This window comes from Rana temporaria, chromosome 2 (genome assembly GCF_905171775.1).
Source record: "Rana temporaria chromosome 2, aRanTem1.1, whole genome shotgun sequence".
Classification (NCBI taxonomy): Eukaryota; Metazoa; Chordata; class Amphibia; order Anura; family Ranidae; genus Rana; species Rana temporaria.
This window is the reverse complement of record NC_053490.1, coordinates 58,759,344-58,776,935: the sequence shown is the minus strand read 5'-3', so window position 1 is coordinate 58,776,935 and position 17,592 is coordinate 58,759,344. Positions and strand designations below refer to the sequence as shown.

The 17,592-nt window shown below is 46.3% G+C and overlaps 1 long non-coding RNA gene across 1 annotated transcript in view; it reads left to right on the top strand.

The window, feature by feature from the left end:
* The first annotated feature begins 17,408 nt into the window (after positions 1-17,408).
* Positions 17,409-17,592, top strand: part of LOC120929045 — a 6,648-nt gene continuing 6,464 nt past the window's right edge. The window contains exon 1 of the long non-coding RNA XR_005747335.1: positions 17,409-17,592. This exon is cut by the window's right edge and continues 216 nt beyond it. This is a non-coding gene — a long non-coding RNA (uncharacterized LOC120929045).

Genomic DNA, 17,592 nt, shown 5'->3' with positions numbered 1-17,592 from the left:
CGCACGACGATATACGTTGAGCACGGCTGGGCACAAGGGTGTACATGTATGTCTCCTTTAAGATCCCAGCCGTGGGTCGTGAACGCGCTGCCGGCGGCGCGCTCGCGACCCAGTCCTGAGCTTCATGACCGTCCCCGCGGGAACAGCAGACCTGATCGCCGCCGGTGTTCCGCGATCGGATCACAGAGAGGAAGAACGTGGAGAGGTAAGTGTAAACAAACCTCTCCCCGTGTGTAAACAAACCTCTCCCCGTGCTTCTTAGTGAGCTATGATTAAGCACTAATTTATAGTGCGAAACGTGTTGTGTGCTGTGACTTGCAGTGCAGTTTTCCTCCTTTTTTTTTTAAAAAAAGACAACCATCAAGGTTTTTTGGAGTGCGGCTGTCCATATTTTCTTTTTCCATTTGAGCCTGTCACTGATCGTCTGTTCCCTATCTAGAAAACAACGATCAGTAATGTCACACGCACAGCCATGCCCCCCCCCCCCCACAGTAAGAATCACTCCTTTAGGGCACACTTAACCCCTACAGTGCCCCCTCCTGGTTAACCCCTTCACTGCTAGTGTCATTTTTACAGTAACCAGTGCATTTTTATAGCACTGTTCGCTGTAAAAATGACAATGGTCCCAAAATAGTGTCAAAAGTGTCCGATGTGTCCGCCATAATGTCGCAGTCACGTTAAAAAAAAACGCTGATCGCCGCCATTGCCAGAAACAATTATTATTAATCAAAATACAATAAAACTATCTCCTGTTTGGTAGACGCTATCAGTAAACGCTTATTGCGATTTTTTTTTTTACCAAAAATATGTAGAATAAGAATACGTATCGGCCTGAACTGAGGGGAAAAAAATGTTTTATATATTTTTTGGGGATATTTATTATAGCAAAAAGTAAAAAAAATGTTTTCAAAATTGTTGCTCTATTTTTGTTTATAGCACAAAAAATAAAAACCACAGAGGTGATAAAATACCACCATTGTGGGAAAAAAAGGACGCCAATTTTGTTTGGGAGCCACGCAATTGTCAGTTAAAGTGACGCAGTGCCGAATCGCAAAAAGGGGCCAGGTCCTTTACCTGCATAATGGTCCGGGACTTAAGTGGTTAAGTAAACTAAAGCTGTCAAAAGCTTTAGGCTTTAAATTGTGATCAGCTCCTACAGGCATAGGTAATAAAGCAAAACTGAATCTCTTCCTCTCTATTTCAGTGTATCTAGGGGTATCAAGACTCTGAAGACCGTGCTGTGTAAAAGAAAGTGGTTCTCCCAGCAAGACCGGCATAGATACGGCATTCTAATCATTCTCTCCTCTATTAAATCGGACTGCAATGCCCCCATCCTGTCAGAAGCTTCTGATGGAATGAAAGAGACTCTCAGTAAATTAGAAGAGGATTGCTTAAGGTCTCATGACCCTGTCAGCTCACTGTTTAATGAAATGTGGAATTACATGGGGAGAGATTCTGTCACTTGAAAATAATTCAAATTATTGTATCCGCCACAAGATATGACCATAGAAGAATTAGGCAGTCATCTTTACCAGTTAAATTAGTGGACAAATTATTAGTAGATGTTCTACACCAGCGTGAAGAGAAAAGTCATACTGTATTTTATGTGCTGCCCCACCTTTCTAATCAAGAATCAGAAAGTACTGGAGAATTTGAGATACTTTCTATTTGCTCATACATCCTTAGATATACATCATTAAAATAACCTCAGGCTTTTATCAGTTTAAACCTGAACTTCAGGCAAACAGCCAAATCCAAAAATGATCTACATACACAATATTGTCAAAAGTATTGCAACGCCTGCCTTTACACACATATAAACTTTAATGGCATTATTATTATACAGGATTTATATAGCGCCAACAGTTTGCGCAGCGCTTTACAACATCAGGGAAGACAGTACAGTCACAATACAATTCAATACAGGAGGGTTCAATATTGAGTTGGCCCACCCTGATTCACACTGATGCGGGATTGAAATTGTGGGAGTTCAGCTGAACTCACACCATTTCATTCCCGCATGTCAGTCCAATGATTTCAGATTTCATCTGTGCGGTTTCCCGCACAGGTGTCTATTGAAATCATACCTGAAATTTACAAAAGTAGTACAGAAACTACTTTTGGGAATCAGTGAGGCAATTTGGATGGTTCCATTGCAGGCAATAGCCTTCGATTGGGATCAATGTGAACCAGGGCCAAGAGCTTCAACTCTTCCGGGAAGGCTGTGCACAAGGTTTAGGAGTGTGTCTATGGGAATGTTTGACCATTCTTTCAGAAGAGCATTTGTGAGGTCAAATTGCTTTGTGCGTTGGTCTAAATCCTTTGGTGGAGGGGGGATTATGGTGTGGGGCAGTGTAACAGTCACCACCGTTTACGACCTTCCATCAACTATGACAGCTTATTCGGACACTCCAACCATCCAACAGACATCAGACATCCCATTTCCCAGAATAACGAGACTTGCTCTGTGTTCTGGTTTCAAATGCAAGACAACTTTAATGGCTAGCTCTCAAGTTTATATACAGTTTTCAAGGCATGCTTCAGTGATCACAGGAACAATCAAACTCTCCACCCACACACTGGGGGGCTTCAATACACCTTCAGATGGCTAATGGCTAAACATTCTAGACATGTCCGCGCCGGTCTATAATTATCATGTCCTAATCACTCCACCTGAGAAGTCACATTCCTTCATTAACAGAATTCAAACAACACACCATCACACCATGATTTCTTCTCAATCCACATCTTTAGACAGACGTTCTGTCTCAGCATACAGCTTGACAAGTTCCATTCCACACACACAACAGTATTTAGCATACATAATGAGAGATCCTGGACCAGACTCAATTAGCATGTCAACAGTCTACACAGAGAGATGAGTCATAGAATAAACCAACACTTTGCAATATCTCCTGCAATATGAGCTATCAGTAATGTCCCCTGTCCTGTAATTTAGGATATAATTTCTCAGTCACCCTATGGCCCTATCGGACATAAGGTGACCCTAGACATACGAGTTATTAATGACGCTGGCACAGGAGTACCCCTCATCCTTCCAAAGTCTCTGTTTGTCCCGGGTCATTCCGTTACAGGTAGTTTTTCAGGGGTTGGGCTGGGCCCCTTAGTTTCAGTGAAGGGAACTCTTGAGGCATCAGCATACCAAGACATTTTGAACAATTTGATGCTCTTAACTTTGTGGGAACAGTTCCAACATGACTGCACACCAGGGCACAAAGCAAAGTCCATAAAGACATGGATGAGTGAGTTTAGGGTGGAGGAACTTGACTGGCCTGCACAAAGTCCTGACCTCAACCCGATAGAACACCTTTGGGATGAATAAGAGCGGAGACTGCGAGCCAGACCTTCTCGTCCAACATCAGTGCCTGACCTCACAAATGTGTTTCTGGAAGAATGGACAAACATTCCCATATACACACACTCCTAAACCTTGTGGACAGTCTTCCCAGAAAAGTTGAAGCTGTTTAAGCTGCAAAGGGTGGGCCAACTCAATATTGAACCGTATGCACTAAGACTGGGATGTCAATAAAGTTAATCTGCGTGTAAAGGCTGGTAGCACAATACCTCTGACAATATAGGGCCAGATTCACGTATCCTGGCGTTTCTTTGTGCGGGCGTAGAGTATCCTATTTATGCTACGCCTCCGCAACTTAGACGGGCAAGTGCAGTATTCACAAAGCACTTGCTCCGTAAGTTGCGGCGGCGTAGCGTAAATGGACCGGCGTAAGCCCGCTTAATTCAAATGTGGAAGAGGTAGGGGTGTTGTATGTAAATCAATCGTGACCGCCCGTAAATGACACGCCTAACGAACGGCGCATGCTCAGTATCACATCGAATTTACTCCATAAGATACACCAGGCCCATTGCCTGTGACGTGAACGTAACCTACGCACATCATCATTCGCGTACGACTTACGTAAACGACGTAAAAAGATACGCTTGCCGACGTCCATACTTTGCATTGGCTGCGCCTCATATAGCAGGGGTAACTTTAAGCCTAACATAAACGGCGTAGCGGGCGCAAGTACGTTCGTGAATCGGCGTATCTACCTAATTTACATATTCGACACGTAAATCTACGGAAGCGCCCCTTGCGGCCAGCGTAAATATGCACCCAAGATACGACGGCGTAGGAGACTTACGCCGCTCGTATCTTGGCCAAATCTATGCGTAACTGATTCTAAGAATCAGGCGCATAGGTACGAAGGCTCACATTCGGACTTACGACGGCATACGTGGAGATACGCCGTCGTAAGTCCTTTGTGAATCTGGCCCATAGTGTATATGAGAGCTGTTTTAACTGCCAAATGATTTGTATTTCTGTTCTTCCAGTACTGAGATATACACAGCCCCAATACACAACACAGCCAGGTAGATGAAACTACCGTAATTAAAGCAGTACTAAACCCAAAATATTAATATTATTAATATATTGCAGCTTAGTAATCATTAGATGTGGTGGCTGCATTGTTTTTTTTTTTTAGGCTTTTTTCATTCTTTTTTCACCTGGTGATCTGGTCAGTAATAAAACAACCTTGTGCCAATGTAATTAAATAATAAAATCTATGTAGCTGCTCCCCAAAGTGCAGACAAGCTACTGTGTAGGTAAATTGTGATGGTAGGGGGCGCTAAGTGAATACCGCTCAAATTGTTAATAATACATTTTAGGACCATATAACATGGAATAACAATGTGACTTAAGTGACGGGACCAGAAGGCGCATTCCGATCACGTCACTTCTGGGTCAGAGCTTCGGGTTTGTCTCTGGAAGCGAGTGGAACGCACGCCCATCTTGTAGCGTGAGCTCAGCGGTTTCGTGGCTCTCACCAGCAATTTTGCAGGATATCCTCAGAGCCGCGAAAAGGCGCAAATAAATGTAAGCAGGCATTTTTTGTATATATTTACTTTTTTAATAAAGGCAATATTACGCTATTGACTCTCCCTTTATCTTTTATCCTGGGCATCGTGGGGGAGAGGATACTATAGCCTAGAACAGTGATGGTGAACCTTGGCACCCCAGATGTTTTGGAACTACATTTCCCAGGATGCTCATGCACTCTGCAGTGTAGCTGAGCATCATGGGAAATGTAGTTCCAAAACATCTGGGGTGCCAAGGTTTTCCATCACTGGCCTAGAAGATTGAAATTTCCCCAGTCTATCTATTCCAGGATTTTCCATCTACTGTTTGCAGACCTTCTTTTTAATTAAAGGGGTCATGGATATCTGGTAAACAGGTTTTTCATTTGAGCACATGAATTGTGATTTGGATTTCTTGTCAAGTGGTGAAAGAGTTCTGGTTACATATACGTACAGGTGAAACTCGAAAAATTAGGATATCATGCAAAAGTTCATTTATTTCACTAATGCAACTTAAAGGTGAAACTAATATATGAGATAGACTCATTACATGCAAAGCAAGATAGTTCAAGCCGTGATTTGTCATAATTTTTATGATTTTGGCTTACAGCTCATGAAACCCCCAAATCCACAATCTCAGGAAATTAGAATTTTACATGCAATCAATAAAACAAGGATTGTACATAGAACAATATCGGACCTCTGAAAAGTATACGCATGCATATGTACTCAGTACTTGGTTTGGACCCCTTTTGCAATTACTGCCTCAATGCGACGTGGAATGGAAGCTATCAGCCTGTGGCACTGCTGAGGTGTTATGGAAGACCAGGATGCTTCAATAGCGGCCTTCGGCTCTTCCGAATTGTTCGGTCTCATGTCTCTCATCTTCCTCTTGGCAATGCCCCATAGAGTCTCTATGGGGTTCAGGTGTCAGGCGAGTTTGCTGGCCAATCAAGCACAGTAATCCCACGGTCATTGAACCAGGTTTTGGTGCTTTTGGCAGTGTGGGCAGGTGCCAAGTCCTGCTGGAAAATGAAGTCAGCATCCCCAAAGAGCTTGGAGTGCTCCAAAATCTCCTGGTAGACGGCTGTGTTGACCCCGGACTTAATGAAGCACAGTGGACCAACACCAGCAGATGACATGGCTCCCCAAATCAACACAGACTGTGGAATCTTCACACTGGACTTCAAGCATCTTGCAGTGTGTGCCTCTCCGTTCTTCCTCCATACTCTGGGTCCTTGGTTTCCAAATGAGATGCAAAATGTGCTCTCATCCGAAAAGAGGACTTTGGACCACTGAGCAACAGAGCAGGTCTGTTTTTCTTTAGCCAGGTAAGACGTTTCTGACGTTGTTTGTTGTTCAGGAGTGGCTTGACAAGAGGAATACGACATTTGAAGCCCATGTACAGGATCTGTCTGTGTGTGGTGACTCTTGATGCACTGACTCCAGTCCTTGTGAAAGTCCCCACCTTTGAATGGCCTTTTCCTGACAATCCTCTCCAGGCTGCAGTCATCCCTGCTGCTTGTGCACCTTTTTCTTCCACACTTTTCCCTTCCACATAACTTTCTATTAATGTGCTTTGATACAGCACTTTGGGAACATCCAAATTCTTTTGCAATTACCTTTTGAGGCTCTCCCTCCTTATGGAGGGTGTCAATGATGGTTTTCTGCACAACTGTCAGGTCAGCAGTCTTTCCCATGATTGTGATTCCTACTGAGCCAGACTAAGAGGCCATTTAAAGGCTCAGGAACCCTTTGCAGGTGTTATGGATTAATTAGCTGATTAGAGTGGGACACTTTGAGCCTAGAATATTGCACCTTTTCACAATATTCTAATATTCTGAGATTGTAGATTTGGGGTTTTCATGAGCTGTAAACCATAATCATCACAATTATGACAAATCACAGCTTGAACTATCGTGCTTTGAACGTAATGAAAAAATAAATGTAAAAATGCCTGAATCCATCTGGGATAGATAGCAAGTGTGCTGTTGAGTTGATTGCTATTAAACAATATGACTCATAGAATACAAAGGATGCAACAATTGGGACTAAGAATCCCAACAGAAAATGTGTAGGTGAATCAGCCACAACTAACAACCATCATGTCACGATCGCTACCGTGCCAAACAGACAGCGAGGCGTGGTCGTCCCCCAGTTGGCTCTGGGTGGAATTGAACCCAGGACCTCTCCATTGCTGGTCCAGGTCTTTGCCTCTGAGCCACTGCTCAGTGTTATTCTTCTTGCTGTCCGTCGGAGCCTGGTTCTGAACTCGTGCTACTTTGGACCAATCAGTGGCCTGAGCGGCCTATTTAAGCCAGCCCCTTCCTCTTTGCAAATTGCTGGTTCGTTTGCAGTGTTTGCTACTGGAAACCTTATCTGTGGATATCCTGTTTACCTGACCTTTGGCTTGCTCTCTGGATTGCTGCTCTCCTTGACCCTGTGACCCCGGCTTTGAACTTCGGATACCCTACCTGCTCCAACCCCTGACCTCGGCTTGTTCTCTGGATTATTCTTCAGCCTTGTTCCTGTTTGAGCACCTTCTGTTTGGATTATTTCCTGTGTGCTTCTGAACAGCCTCCAGTGAGCTTTGGCTATCCAGTTCCCGGTCCACCTTGGATTCCCTCCTGCCACTGGACCCGGTGCCTCTTGGTGCGTCCTTCCTTCTGTCTCAAACCCCAGCGGGTGGATCGCATCGAGTCGCAAAGGTGAGCCGCCCTTGGCATCTCGGCCTCGGTAAGTAACGTTCCTGACACATCAGCTCTTTGCAAAATGACTTTATTGGTGAATGTAAAAAAAGTATCAAAATAACTCATCCGGAGTGGTGTAACCATCCCCAACGGAGGAGAAGTTCCTACAGAACATACAGAAAACAATAAAAACACACATATAAAAGTAACATACAACGTTGCATATACTAAAAAGGTCAGACTGGGATCCTAGTCCGCCCTCTCTCAGTGCCTTAAATAATTTAACCTCCTAATTATCCAGACAAGATTGTCTTAGGATATGCCAAAAAAATCAAATAGCGGTGTTTGCGCTCCCTCATGAAATAACATATAAACCTAGATATATGAATGCAGAGAGAATAAACTATATACAATTATATAAATAAATATATAAAGTGCTGCTGTGCTGCAAACAAGTGACTACAGGTGCAATGATATAAAGTGCAATGATAATAAATATTCAAAAATTGATAATAATTAGAATAAAAAAACAATGCGTGTAGAATTAGAAACAAATGCAAATAAAGTTCATTGTGAGTGTAGCAAAAGGTGCTAAAGTGCTGGCGAATCTCAGAAGGGGAAAATCAATTCCTCTGGATCCAGGGTGCAGAGTGTAGTGTTGCTGCTAGCTCTGTAACAGGTGACACTGTGACTTCTGTGAGAGGTGGCCCTTCGTTGTAAGTAACACTCGTGGGTGTACTACCTTCTTACCTTACTGCTGTAAGGTAAGCAGCATGTTATTTTATGACGGAGCGCAACACCACTATTTGATTTTTTTTGTGATTCTTTCGTGGGTAGTGTTTGACCCTTACTGTGTTTGCGGCACCCTTGAGCAACTCTATTTACCCATAATAGCGCAGGAATACCCCGGTTTTACATATATGCAGGGCTTTTTTTCAGCAGGAACGTGGGGGAACGCAGTTCCGATACCTCTGGCACTGAATGTATGTAATGGCTGGAGGGTCTATTGCTGGTTGCTGGGGGATCTGTTATCTCTGGAGGAGATCTATTGTTGCAGGGGGTTATTTTTGCTGGTGGGGGAGCCCATTTATGATGGCTGCTGGGAGATCTATTGTTGATGGAGTGAATCGATTGTTACTGGGGGAAGGTTTTGCTTTTGACGGGAGGTCTATTGTTGCTGGAGGGGGTCTATAGTTGCTGGAGGATCTATTGTTTGTGGGGGGAGGTCTGGCTGGTCTGGCCTGGCTGCAGGGAATCTATTTTACTAGACTCCTAGTTATCATTAACAAATTCCATAAAAATTACTCAACACCACAAAATGATACTTTGTTCTGTACTTTCCAAAAGGGGTGAGACTGGGAGGTGGGTAGGGGGTGGAACCAAGGAATGGTCCTCGGAGATTGGTAGGGGGTGAAATCAAGGGACAGTGCTCAAAGGTGGGTAGAGGGCAGAGAAAATCAGTGACTCGGAAGCAGGGAGTACCTGCACCTATTCTCTGAGAAAAAAAGCCCTGCATATATGTCTTAGGATATGGCAGTAACTATTGGGATCATCAACCTAATGATTCTTAGCTGGGGTCACGATTCATTATAATACAACACGCCCACTACCTGCCTACTTTGAATTAGGTGAGTGCTTTGTGAATAGTAAACTTCCCTCTCTATGTTACGTCGGCATATCGCATATCAGATGCGCTACGCCGGTCTAAAGATACGGCAATGTATCTGAATCCCGGCCTTTATGTCTGGCTGGTGTTTATCATCTTTAAACTAAACAAATGTTTCCGTTGTGCAGAAGTATAGTTCCTATCTGGCTCTGCCGCTGGTGAGAGGGGAGTCGCCCATCATTCACAATCCCTACCTGGGTATCTTACATGGACATTTTATTGCCTTACATAAGACACTGTACATAGACATCCATATCCTGAACTACTCTAAAGAATATCAATAGCCAGTTTAAGCTGCCCTGCTTACTGTCACATCACTGTGCCATATCTTGGATATAAATCAAAGAGCTCCAACTGGCAGTGAAGACTACTACAGGCCTGCACTCTGGACACTGCTGTTGCTATTGGTTAAAGGGCCCCGTCCTTTTCCTATTCTATCTGGTCTTTCATTATGATGTAAAGGTTTAATAGGTCGGCCTGGGATCCCCCTTTAGCATAGATTCGTATTGCATTAACTAGTGGATTCTTTACAATCACCTGCTTTATTCTCTAGCTGGTAGTTCACTGTATATATGTGTGTATATATATATATATTGTAACGTTCGGGGCTATAGCTCGGTGGGATTAAGTGCACAAACCGTTCGACCTGAACATAAAAAGGCTTTTATTCATAGGTCAACAAAAAATAAGGCTTTTCTCAGCACACAAGGAAAACTATAAACAAAAAGTCCGCTTAGCTTCAGCATTAAATAAAGTCTGCTTATCTTCAGCACCAAAAAGTAAGTCAAAAACAAAACACATACAGTTCGTTGGTAGCCGGGTCTTCACCCCCTGTATTCCAAAAGTCCTCACTGTATTGTGAACAGCAGCTATCAGACTCCCAGCTTGTCCTCACAGGTGCAATCTCCACACTCCTCCACACACCTCCACCATCACTTCCTGTTTAAATGGGTGGTTCTCTGGGAGTGTTAACACCTTGTGTGCTGGCTCTTCAGTGTTTAGGAGTGGAGGCTCTTTCCCACCCAAATAGCACTTTAGAGCCTCCAGAATTCCAGGCCCCAAACTACTCTATCAAAACAGATAGAACTGCGAGCCAGTCCTCTCTGGATTAATTCTTACCTGGAATCCTTCACTCACTTTGGGTGACCCCCTGAACACTCTTCCCGCTATTTAAAGGGACCATAGCCCAAATAGTGGTGCTGTATAGCACCCGTCCAGGACCCAACCCTGGCGTCCTGTACATATCCCCCCCTCTGCCTCAATGCGGAGGTGTTGGAGGCACCAGTAGACACCATACAATGGACACGGGAGAGGGCATCGGCATTCTGATGTTGTCTCCCGGGTCTGTGCTCTACCACAAAATTGAACTCCTGGAGAGAAAGGAACCACCTTGTTACCCTGGCATTGGTGTGCTTGTTTTGTCTCATCCACGTAAGGGGAGCGTGGTCTGACACCAAGCGAAACTTCCTACCCAGGAGGAAGTATCGTAGGGAGTCTAAAGCCCACTTGATGGCCAGACACTCCCGTTCCACCACTGCGTAGTTTCTCTCAGCTGATGTCAGCTTCCTGCTAAGAAAAACCACGGGGTGCTCCTCTCCATTGATTTCCTGAGACAGGACCGCTCCCAACCCTTCACTGGAAGCATCTGTCTGCACTACAAAATCTTTTTTAAAATCTGGAGCTACCAGCACCGGATCTTGGCACAAAGCTGTCTTAAGCTTTTGAAAAGCTGTCTCGGCCTTGGCGTTCCACTTTATCATCACTGACTTTCTACCTTTGGTCAAGTCAGTCAGCGGTGCAGCAATAGTGGCGAAGTTGGGGACAAACCTCCTATAATAGCCAACTATGCCCAAAAACGCTCTGACCTGCTTCTTGGTTACGGGACGGGGCCAGTCCTGTATAGCCTCCACCTTATTCATTTGGGGCTTCACCAGCCCTCTACCCACAATATACCCTAGGTATTTTGCTTCCTCCATCCCAATGGCACACTTCTCTGGATTGATGGTGAATCCTGCTCTTCTCAAGGAGTCTACGACTGCCTGAACCTGGGGAAGGTGGGACTCCCAATCAGTGCTGAAGATGACTATGTCATCTAGATAGACCGAAGCGTACCGTTGGTGTGGACGCAGAGTTTTGTCCATGGCCCTTTGGAATGTGGCGGGGGCTGAGTGTAGACCAAACGGCATCCTTTTATATTGGAAGTGGCCTTCCGGGGTAGAGAAGGCCGTTTTCTCCCTGGCTTCCTTAGTCAGGGGGATCTGCCAGTACCCTTTTGTGAGGTCCAGCGTGGTGATGTACCTGGCAGGACCTAACCTCTCAATCAGCTCATCTACCCGTGGCATGGGATATGCGTCAAACTTGGAGACTTCATTACGTTTTCTGAAGTCGTTGCAGAAGCGGAGGGTGCCGTTGGGCTTGGGTACCAACACGATTGGACTTGACCACTCGCTCTGCGACTCTTCAATGACTCCAAGCTCGAACATTCTTTTAACCTCTTCTGACACTGCCACCCTATGAGCTTCTGGGATACGGTAAGGCCTTAATCGGATTTTTACATTTGGCTCGGTCACAATGTCATGCTCGATGACATTGGTGCGACCGGGCAACTCTGAAAACATATCCTTATTTCTTTGTAAAAATTCTTTTGTTTGCTGGGTTTGGGGCCCAGTCAGGGTAGCAGCAACCTGCACCAGGTCGATCCCTGCATGGTCCCCTGACTGTACCCCTACTACCGCGGACACTTGTTCTCTGTCTCTCCAGGGTTTCAATAAATTAACATGATAGATCTGGTATGGTTTTCTTTTTCCTGGCTGGTGTACCTTGTAGTCCACCTCACCGACTTTCTCTACCACCTCAAACGGGCCTTGCCACTTGGCCAAGAATTTACTCTCTACCGTGGGTATTAGAACAGCCACCCGGTCTCCTACTTGGAACTGTCTAATTTTAGCCGACCTGTTATACACTCTTCTTTGGGCATCCTGAGCCTTCTGCATGTGCTCCCTCACCAGCGGCATCACCTTAGCCACTCTCTCTCGCATTTGAGAGATATGCTCCACCACCGTTTTATGCGGTGAGGACTCACTTTCCCATGTCTCTTTTACCAGATCGAGTAATCCCCGGGGCCTTCGTCCATACACTAATTCAAATGGTGAGAAGCCCGTGGATGCTTGTGGAACCTCCCGGATAGCAAACAACAGAGCAGGGAGTAGCATATCCCAATCCTTACCATCTTTCTGGACTACTCTTTTCAACATGGACTTTAGGGTTTTATTAAACCTCTCAACCAGGCCATCGGTCTGAGGGTGATAGACAGACGTCCGCAACTGCTTAATTTGGAACAGTTTGCACAAGTCCGCCATCACCTTTGACATAAAAGGGGTACCCTGATCCGTCAGTATCTCTTTGGGGAACCCAGTTCGTGAGAACATTTGAACCAATTCCCTGGCAATGGCCTTAGAGGAGACTTTCCTCAAAGGGATGGCTTCTGGATACCTAGTTGCATAATCTAGGATTACCAATATGTATTGGTGCCCCCGGGCCGACTTTACCAGGGGTCCCACCAGATCCATAGCGATTCGCTCAAACGGGACCTCAATAATTGGCAAGGGTACCAGAGGATTTCTATAGTGGGACACTGGGGCGGTTAACTGGCAAATGGGACAAGACGCACAATACCTTTTAACCTCGGCTTTCAGCCCTGGCCAGTAAAACCGGTCGGTTATCCTGGCCTCTGTTTTCTCCGCCCCCAGGTGTCCTCCCAGTGCATCGTTGTGGGCCAGATCAAGGAGCATCCGCCTATACGGTTGGGGAACCAGCAACTGCTCTACAGTTTCCCCTCGGCTCTCAGCCACTCGATACACCAAGTCCCCCTTCAATGCAAAGTGAGGAAACCTCTGATCTGCGCCTGGCATTTGTGAGACCCCACCAATAACAGAAACCTGCTCTCGAGCATTGATCAATGTAGGGTCCTGTAATTGGGCGGTGCCGAACGCACCCCTGGATATATCCAGGTCTGGATGTACTGGCCTTGAGGATGCTTCCCCTTCCCCCTCCTCAACCTGGGAGAGCTCCTCATCATCCTCCCCCAGCATAACTTGCAATGGGAAGACTTCCCCCCCCTCAGAGATCAACTCGGTTTCTAGACCTGGGACAGGGGCATTATCCTCCATATTAGCATTCTCTGCAGTTTCATTATTGGTGACAGGTGTCTCCATATCGGAGGGGTATGTTGGGGAGGTTTCAGGTTCGGACCCCTCAGACCCTGTCCCTTCCAGGTCCAGTGTCCCCAGTTCTCCTGGCAGCCCCATCTGTACCTGGGTCCATAGTTCCAGAAATAGTGGACAGTCCCGCCCCACTATGATGTCATGAATTAAACTTTTTACCACCCCAACCTCCTGTGTAACTGAGGCATGGCCATAGGAAACAGTCACCGGGACCAAGGGGTACTCCTTGGTGTCCCCATGGATACACACTACCCGTAGTGTCTTGGTTACTGGCCCAAGCCTCCCAAGTACCCTGGCATGTACTAGTGTTACCATGCTACCGGAGTCCAGTAGAGCCCTGGCAGGAAGGTGGTTCACCCACACTTCACACTCAAACCGTCCTGCAGCCAGATCAAGATGAGTGGCACACACACTTTGCACATAGAAGGAGCTTCTCCGACCAATCCCGCAGTCCATAGGCTCCTCCTGCAGTGGGCATTGTGCCCGGGTATGCCCCCAGGACCGACATCGCCAACATTGTATGTCTCCCATCTTTGGTACAGGAACCGACCTCCGTGGTTCTAGGGCAGATGGTGTAAACCTGCGGACGCCAACATCTGGCAAGGCTTCTCTCCTCAGGTTGGTGACTGGTCTGGGTGTCCTTGGCGTGGGTTCTCGACGCTTGGCAGGCCCAAGCAGGTCCTCCACCACGGTATACCGTTCAACCAGCTCGATCAGCTGGTCAGCATTAGTAGGGTTTCCATGGCTTACCCAGCGCTGTAGGTCATCTTGTAGGGACCGTAGCTACCGGTCCATCACCACTCGTTCCACCATTTGTGGACCTGACAACTTTTCTGGCTGCAGCCATTTTTTAACTAACTGAATTAGTTCATGCATCTGGGACCTGGGTGGTTGGTCCGATTTGTACCGCCAGCGATGCACCCTCTGAGCCCGGACAGCTGTGGTCACTCCCAGGCGGGCCAGGATTTCAGCTTTTAGACGTTCATAGTCTTTGATGTGCTCAGCTGGGAGGTCAAAATAGGCCTTTTGTGGGTCACAAGTGAGAAAAGGCGATATAATGCCAGCCCATTGGTCCCGGGGCCACGCTTCTCTCTCTGCTATCCTTTCAAAGGTGGTAAGAAAGGCTTCCACGTCATCGCTGGGTGTTAGTTTCTGCAAAAAATGGCTGGCTCTAACAGACACTGGGTTGCTAACGGCAACGACCGCTTGCGCTTGTCCCTGAGCCAGCTGCTGTACGGCCTCCTGCAAGGCAGCCACCTGTGCTTGAGTGGACTCCTGCTGGGCCGTAAACTGGGCGGATAGCAGCCGTGTATTTTCCTGCTGCGCAGCTATAGCCTGTGCCAGGGCCTGCTGCTGCTGAGCCATCGCTTCCTCATGGCGACGGTTTGACTCTGCTGACGCTTGCTGCTGGGCCACAGTGGCTTGCGCCAAAGCCTTAACGACCTCCTCCATGCCTTTGTCTGCTGTTTGTAACGCCTGGGCTGACTTCACCCAAGACATGCCATAAGTATACTGTCTCTTTAAATGTCAGTTTTAAACGGTTTTTGCGCCTGCAAATGCACTTTGCCCGCATTCGACACCAGTTGTAACGTTCGGGGCTATAGCTCGGTGGGATTAAGTGCACAAACCGTTCGACCTGAACATAAAAAGGCTTTTATTCATAGGTCAACAAAAAATAAGGCTTTTCTCAGCACACAAGGAAAACTATAAACAAAAAGTCCGCTTAGCTTCAGCATTAAATAAAGTCTGCTTATCTTCAGCACCAAAAAGTAAGTCAAAAACAAAACACATACAGTTCGTTGGTAGCCGGGTCTTCACCCCCTGTATTCCAAAAGTCCTCACTGTATTGTGAACAGCAGCTATCAGACTCCCAGCTTGTCCTCACAGGTGCAATCTCCACACTCCTCCACACACCTCCACCATCACTTCCTGTTTAAATGGGTGGTTCTCTGGGAGTGTTAACACCTTGTGTGCTGGCTCTTCAGTGTTTAGGAGTGGAGGCTCTTTCCCACCCAAATAGCACTTTAGAGCCTCCAGAATTCCAGGCCCCAAACTACTCTATCAAAACAGATAGAACTGCGAGCCAGTCCTCTCTGGATTAATTCTTACCTGGAATCCTTCACCCACTTTGGGTGACCCCCTGAACACTCTTCCCGCTATTTAACCACTTGCCGTCGCTGCACCGCCGAAATACGTCCACAAGGTGGCTCTCCTAGGCGAGACCACGTAAATGGACGTCCTGCCTATTAGCCGCCACTAGGGGCGCACGCGCGCCGCCGGAGGCGCGCGCGCGCGCCCCCCGCTCGCCCCCGACTCCCGTGCGTGTGCCCGGCGGGCGCGATCGCCGCCGGGCACACGCGATCGCTCGGTACAGAGCGGGGAACGGGAGCTGTGTGTGTAAACACACAGCTCTCGTTCCTGTCAGCAGGGGAAATGCTGATTTTCTGTTCATACAATGTATGAACAGAAGATCAGTGTTTCCCCTAGTGAGGCCACCCCCCCCCCCCCACAGTAAGAACACACCCAGGCATACTTAACCCCTTCCCCGCCCCCTAGTGTTAACCCCTTCACTGCCAGTGGCATTTTTATAGTAATCTAATGCATTTTTATAGCACTGATCGCTATAAAAATGCCAATGGTCCCAAAAATGTGTCAAAAATGTCCGAAGTGTCCGCCATAATGTCGCAATACCGAAAAAAAAATCGCTGATCGCCGCCATTACTAGTAAAAAAAATATTAATAAAAATGCCATAAAAATACCCCCTATTTTGTAAACGCTATAACTTTTGCACAAACCAATCAATAAACGCTTATTGCGATTTTTTTTTACGAAAAATATGTAGAAGAATACGTATCGGCCTAAACTGAGGAAAAAAAATGTTTTTCTATATATTTTTGGGGGATATTTATTACAGCAAAAAGTAAAAAATATTCATTTTTTTCAAAATTGTCGTTCTATTTTTGTTTATAGCGCAAAAAATAAAAAACGCAGAGGTGATCAAATACCACCAAAAGAAAGCTCTATTTGTGGGAAAAAAAGGACGCCAATTTTGTTTGGGAGCCACGTCGCACGACCGCGCAATTGTCTGTTAAAGCGACGCAGTCCCGAATCGCAAAAAGTACTCTGGTCTTTGGGCAGCAATATGGTCCGGGGGGTAAGTGGTTAAAGGGACCATAGCCCAAATAGTGGTGCTGTATAGCACCCGTCCAGGACCCAACCCTGGCGTCCTGTACAATATATATATAGTTTTTGTAAGTACCAAAATCAAGTCTGGTATTAGCATCTTGCAATTGCCTGTAGAGCAGAGCTCATACTAAGAGAGGGAGGGACATGGGTGACAATCAGGCTGGCAATCAGCTATTCGGAATGTATTGACAAGAAACAGGCTGATAGTAGAGGAATGAATAGTGAGCTCCTCAGTCGGCTGTTTCTCCTTCACTGTCCTGTCACCAGGGTGGGGTTGGAAAGTGGACATCACTGTATTCATTCTACAGTCTGAAAAAGTAACAGAGAAAGTGGTGTCATCTACTTGGCTGTGCTGTGTAGCAGAGTGGTGTAAATCTCAGGACTGGGTGGACAGTCAATACAAATCCTTTGGCAGGTAAACTGGTTCAATTATATGTATTTATAGGTGGATTCACAGAGAGTTAGGCCGGCGTATCAGTAGATACGCCGACCTAACTCGGAATCTGCGCCGACCTAAGTTTAAGTGTATTCTCAAACTGAGATATACTTAAACCTATCTAAGATACGACGGCGCAAGGTGCAATATTTATGCTGGCCGCTAGGTGGCGCTTCCATTGTGTTCAGCTTAGAATATGTAAATCACTAGATACGCCTATTCACGAACGTACGTCCGCTGTCTCAGTAAAGATACGTTGTTTCGATACGTAAGAGATAGGCCGCCTAAAGATAAACATGCCCCCTAGGTGGCGTAGCCAATGTTAAAGCGGATCTCCACCCTCATTAGGACCACACACATATCTAACTACTGCTCCGACGTGACACTGAATCGGCTAGTTACAGTTTTCTCACTTATTCTGTACCTTATTTTCCAGCGTTGTTTCCGGTCTGCCCCCCCCACGGGTTTTCGTCGGGTTTCTGGCGCTTCCTGCGCCGCGCTGTGCATGCTGG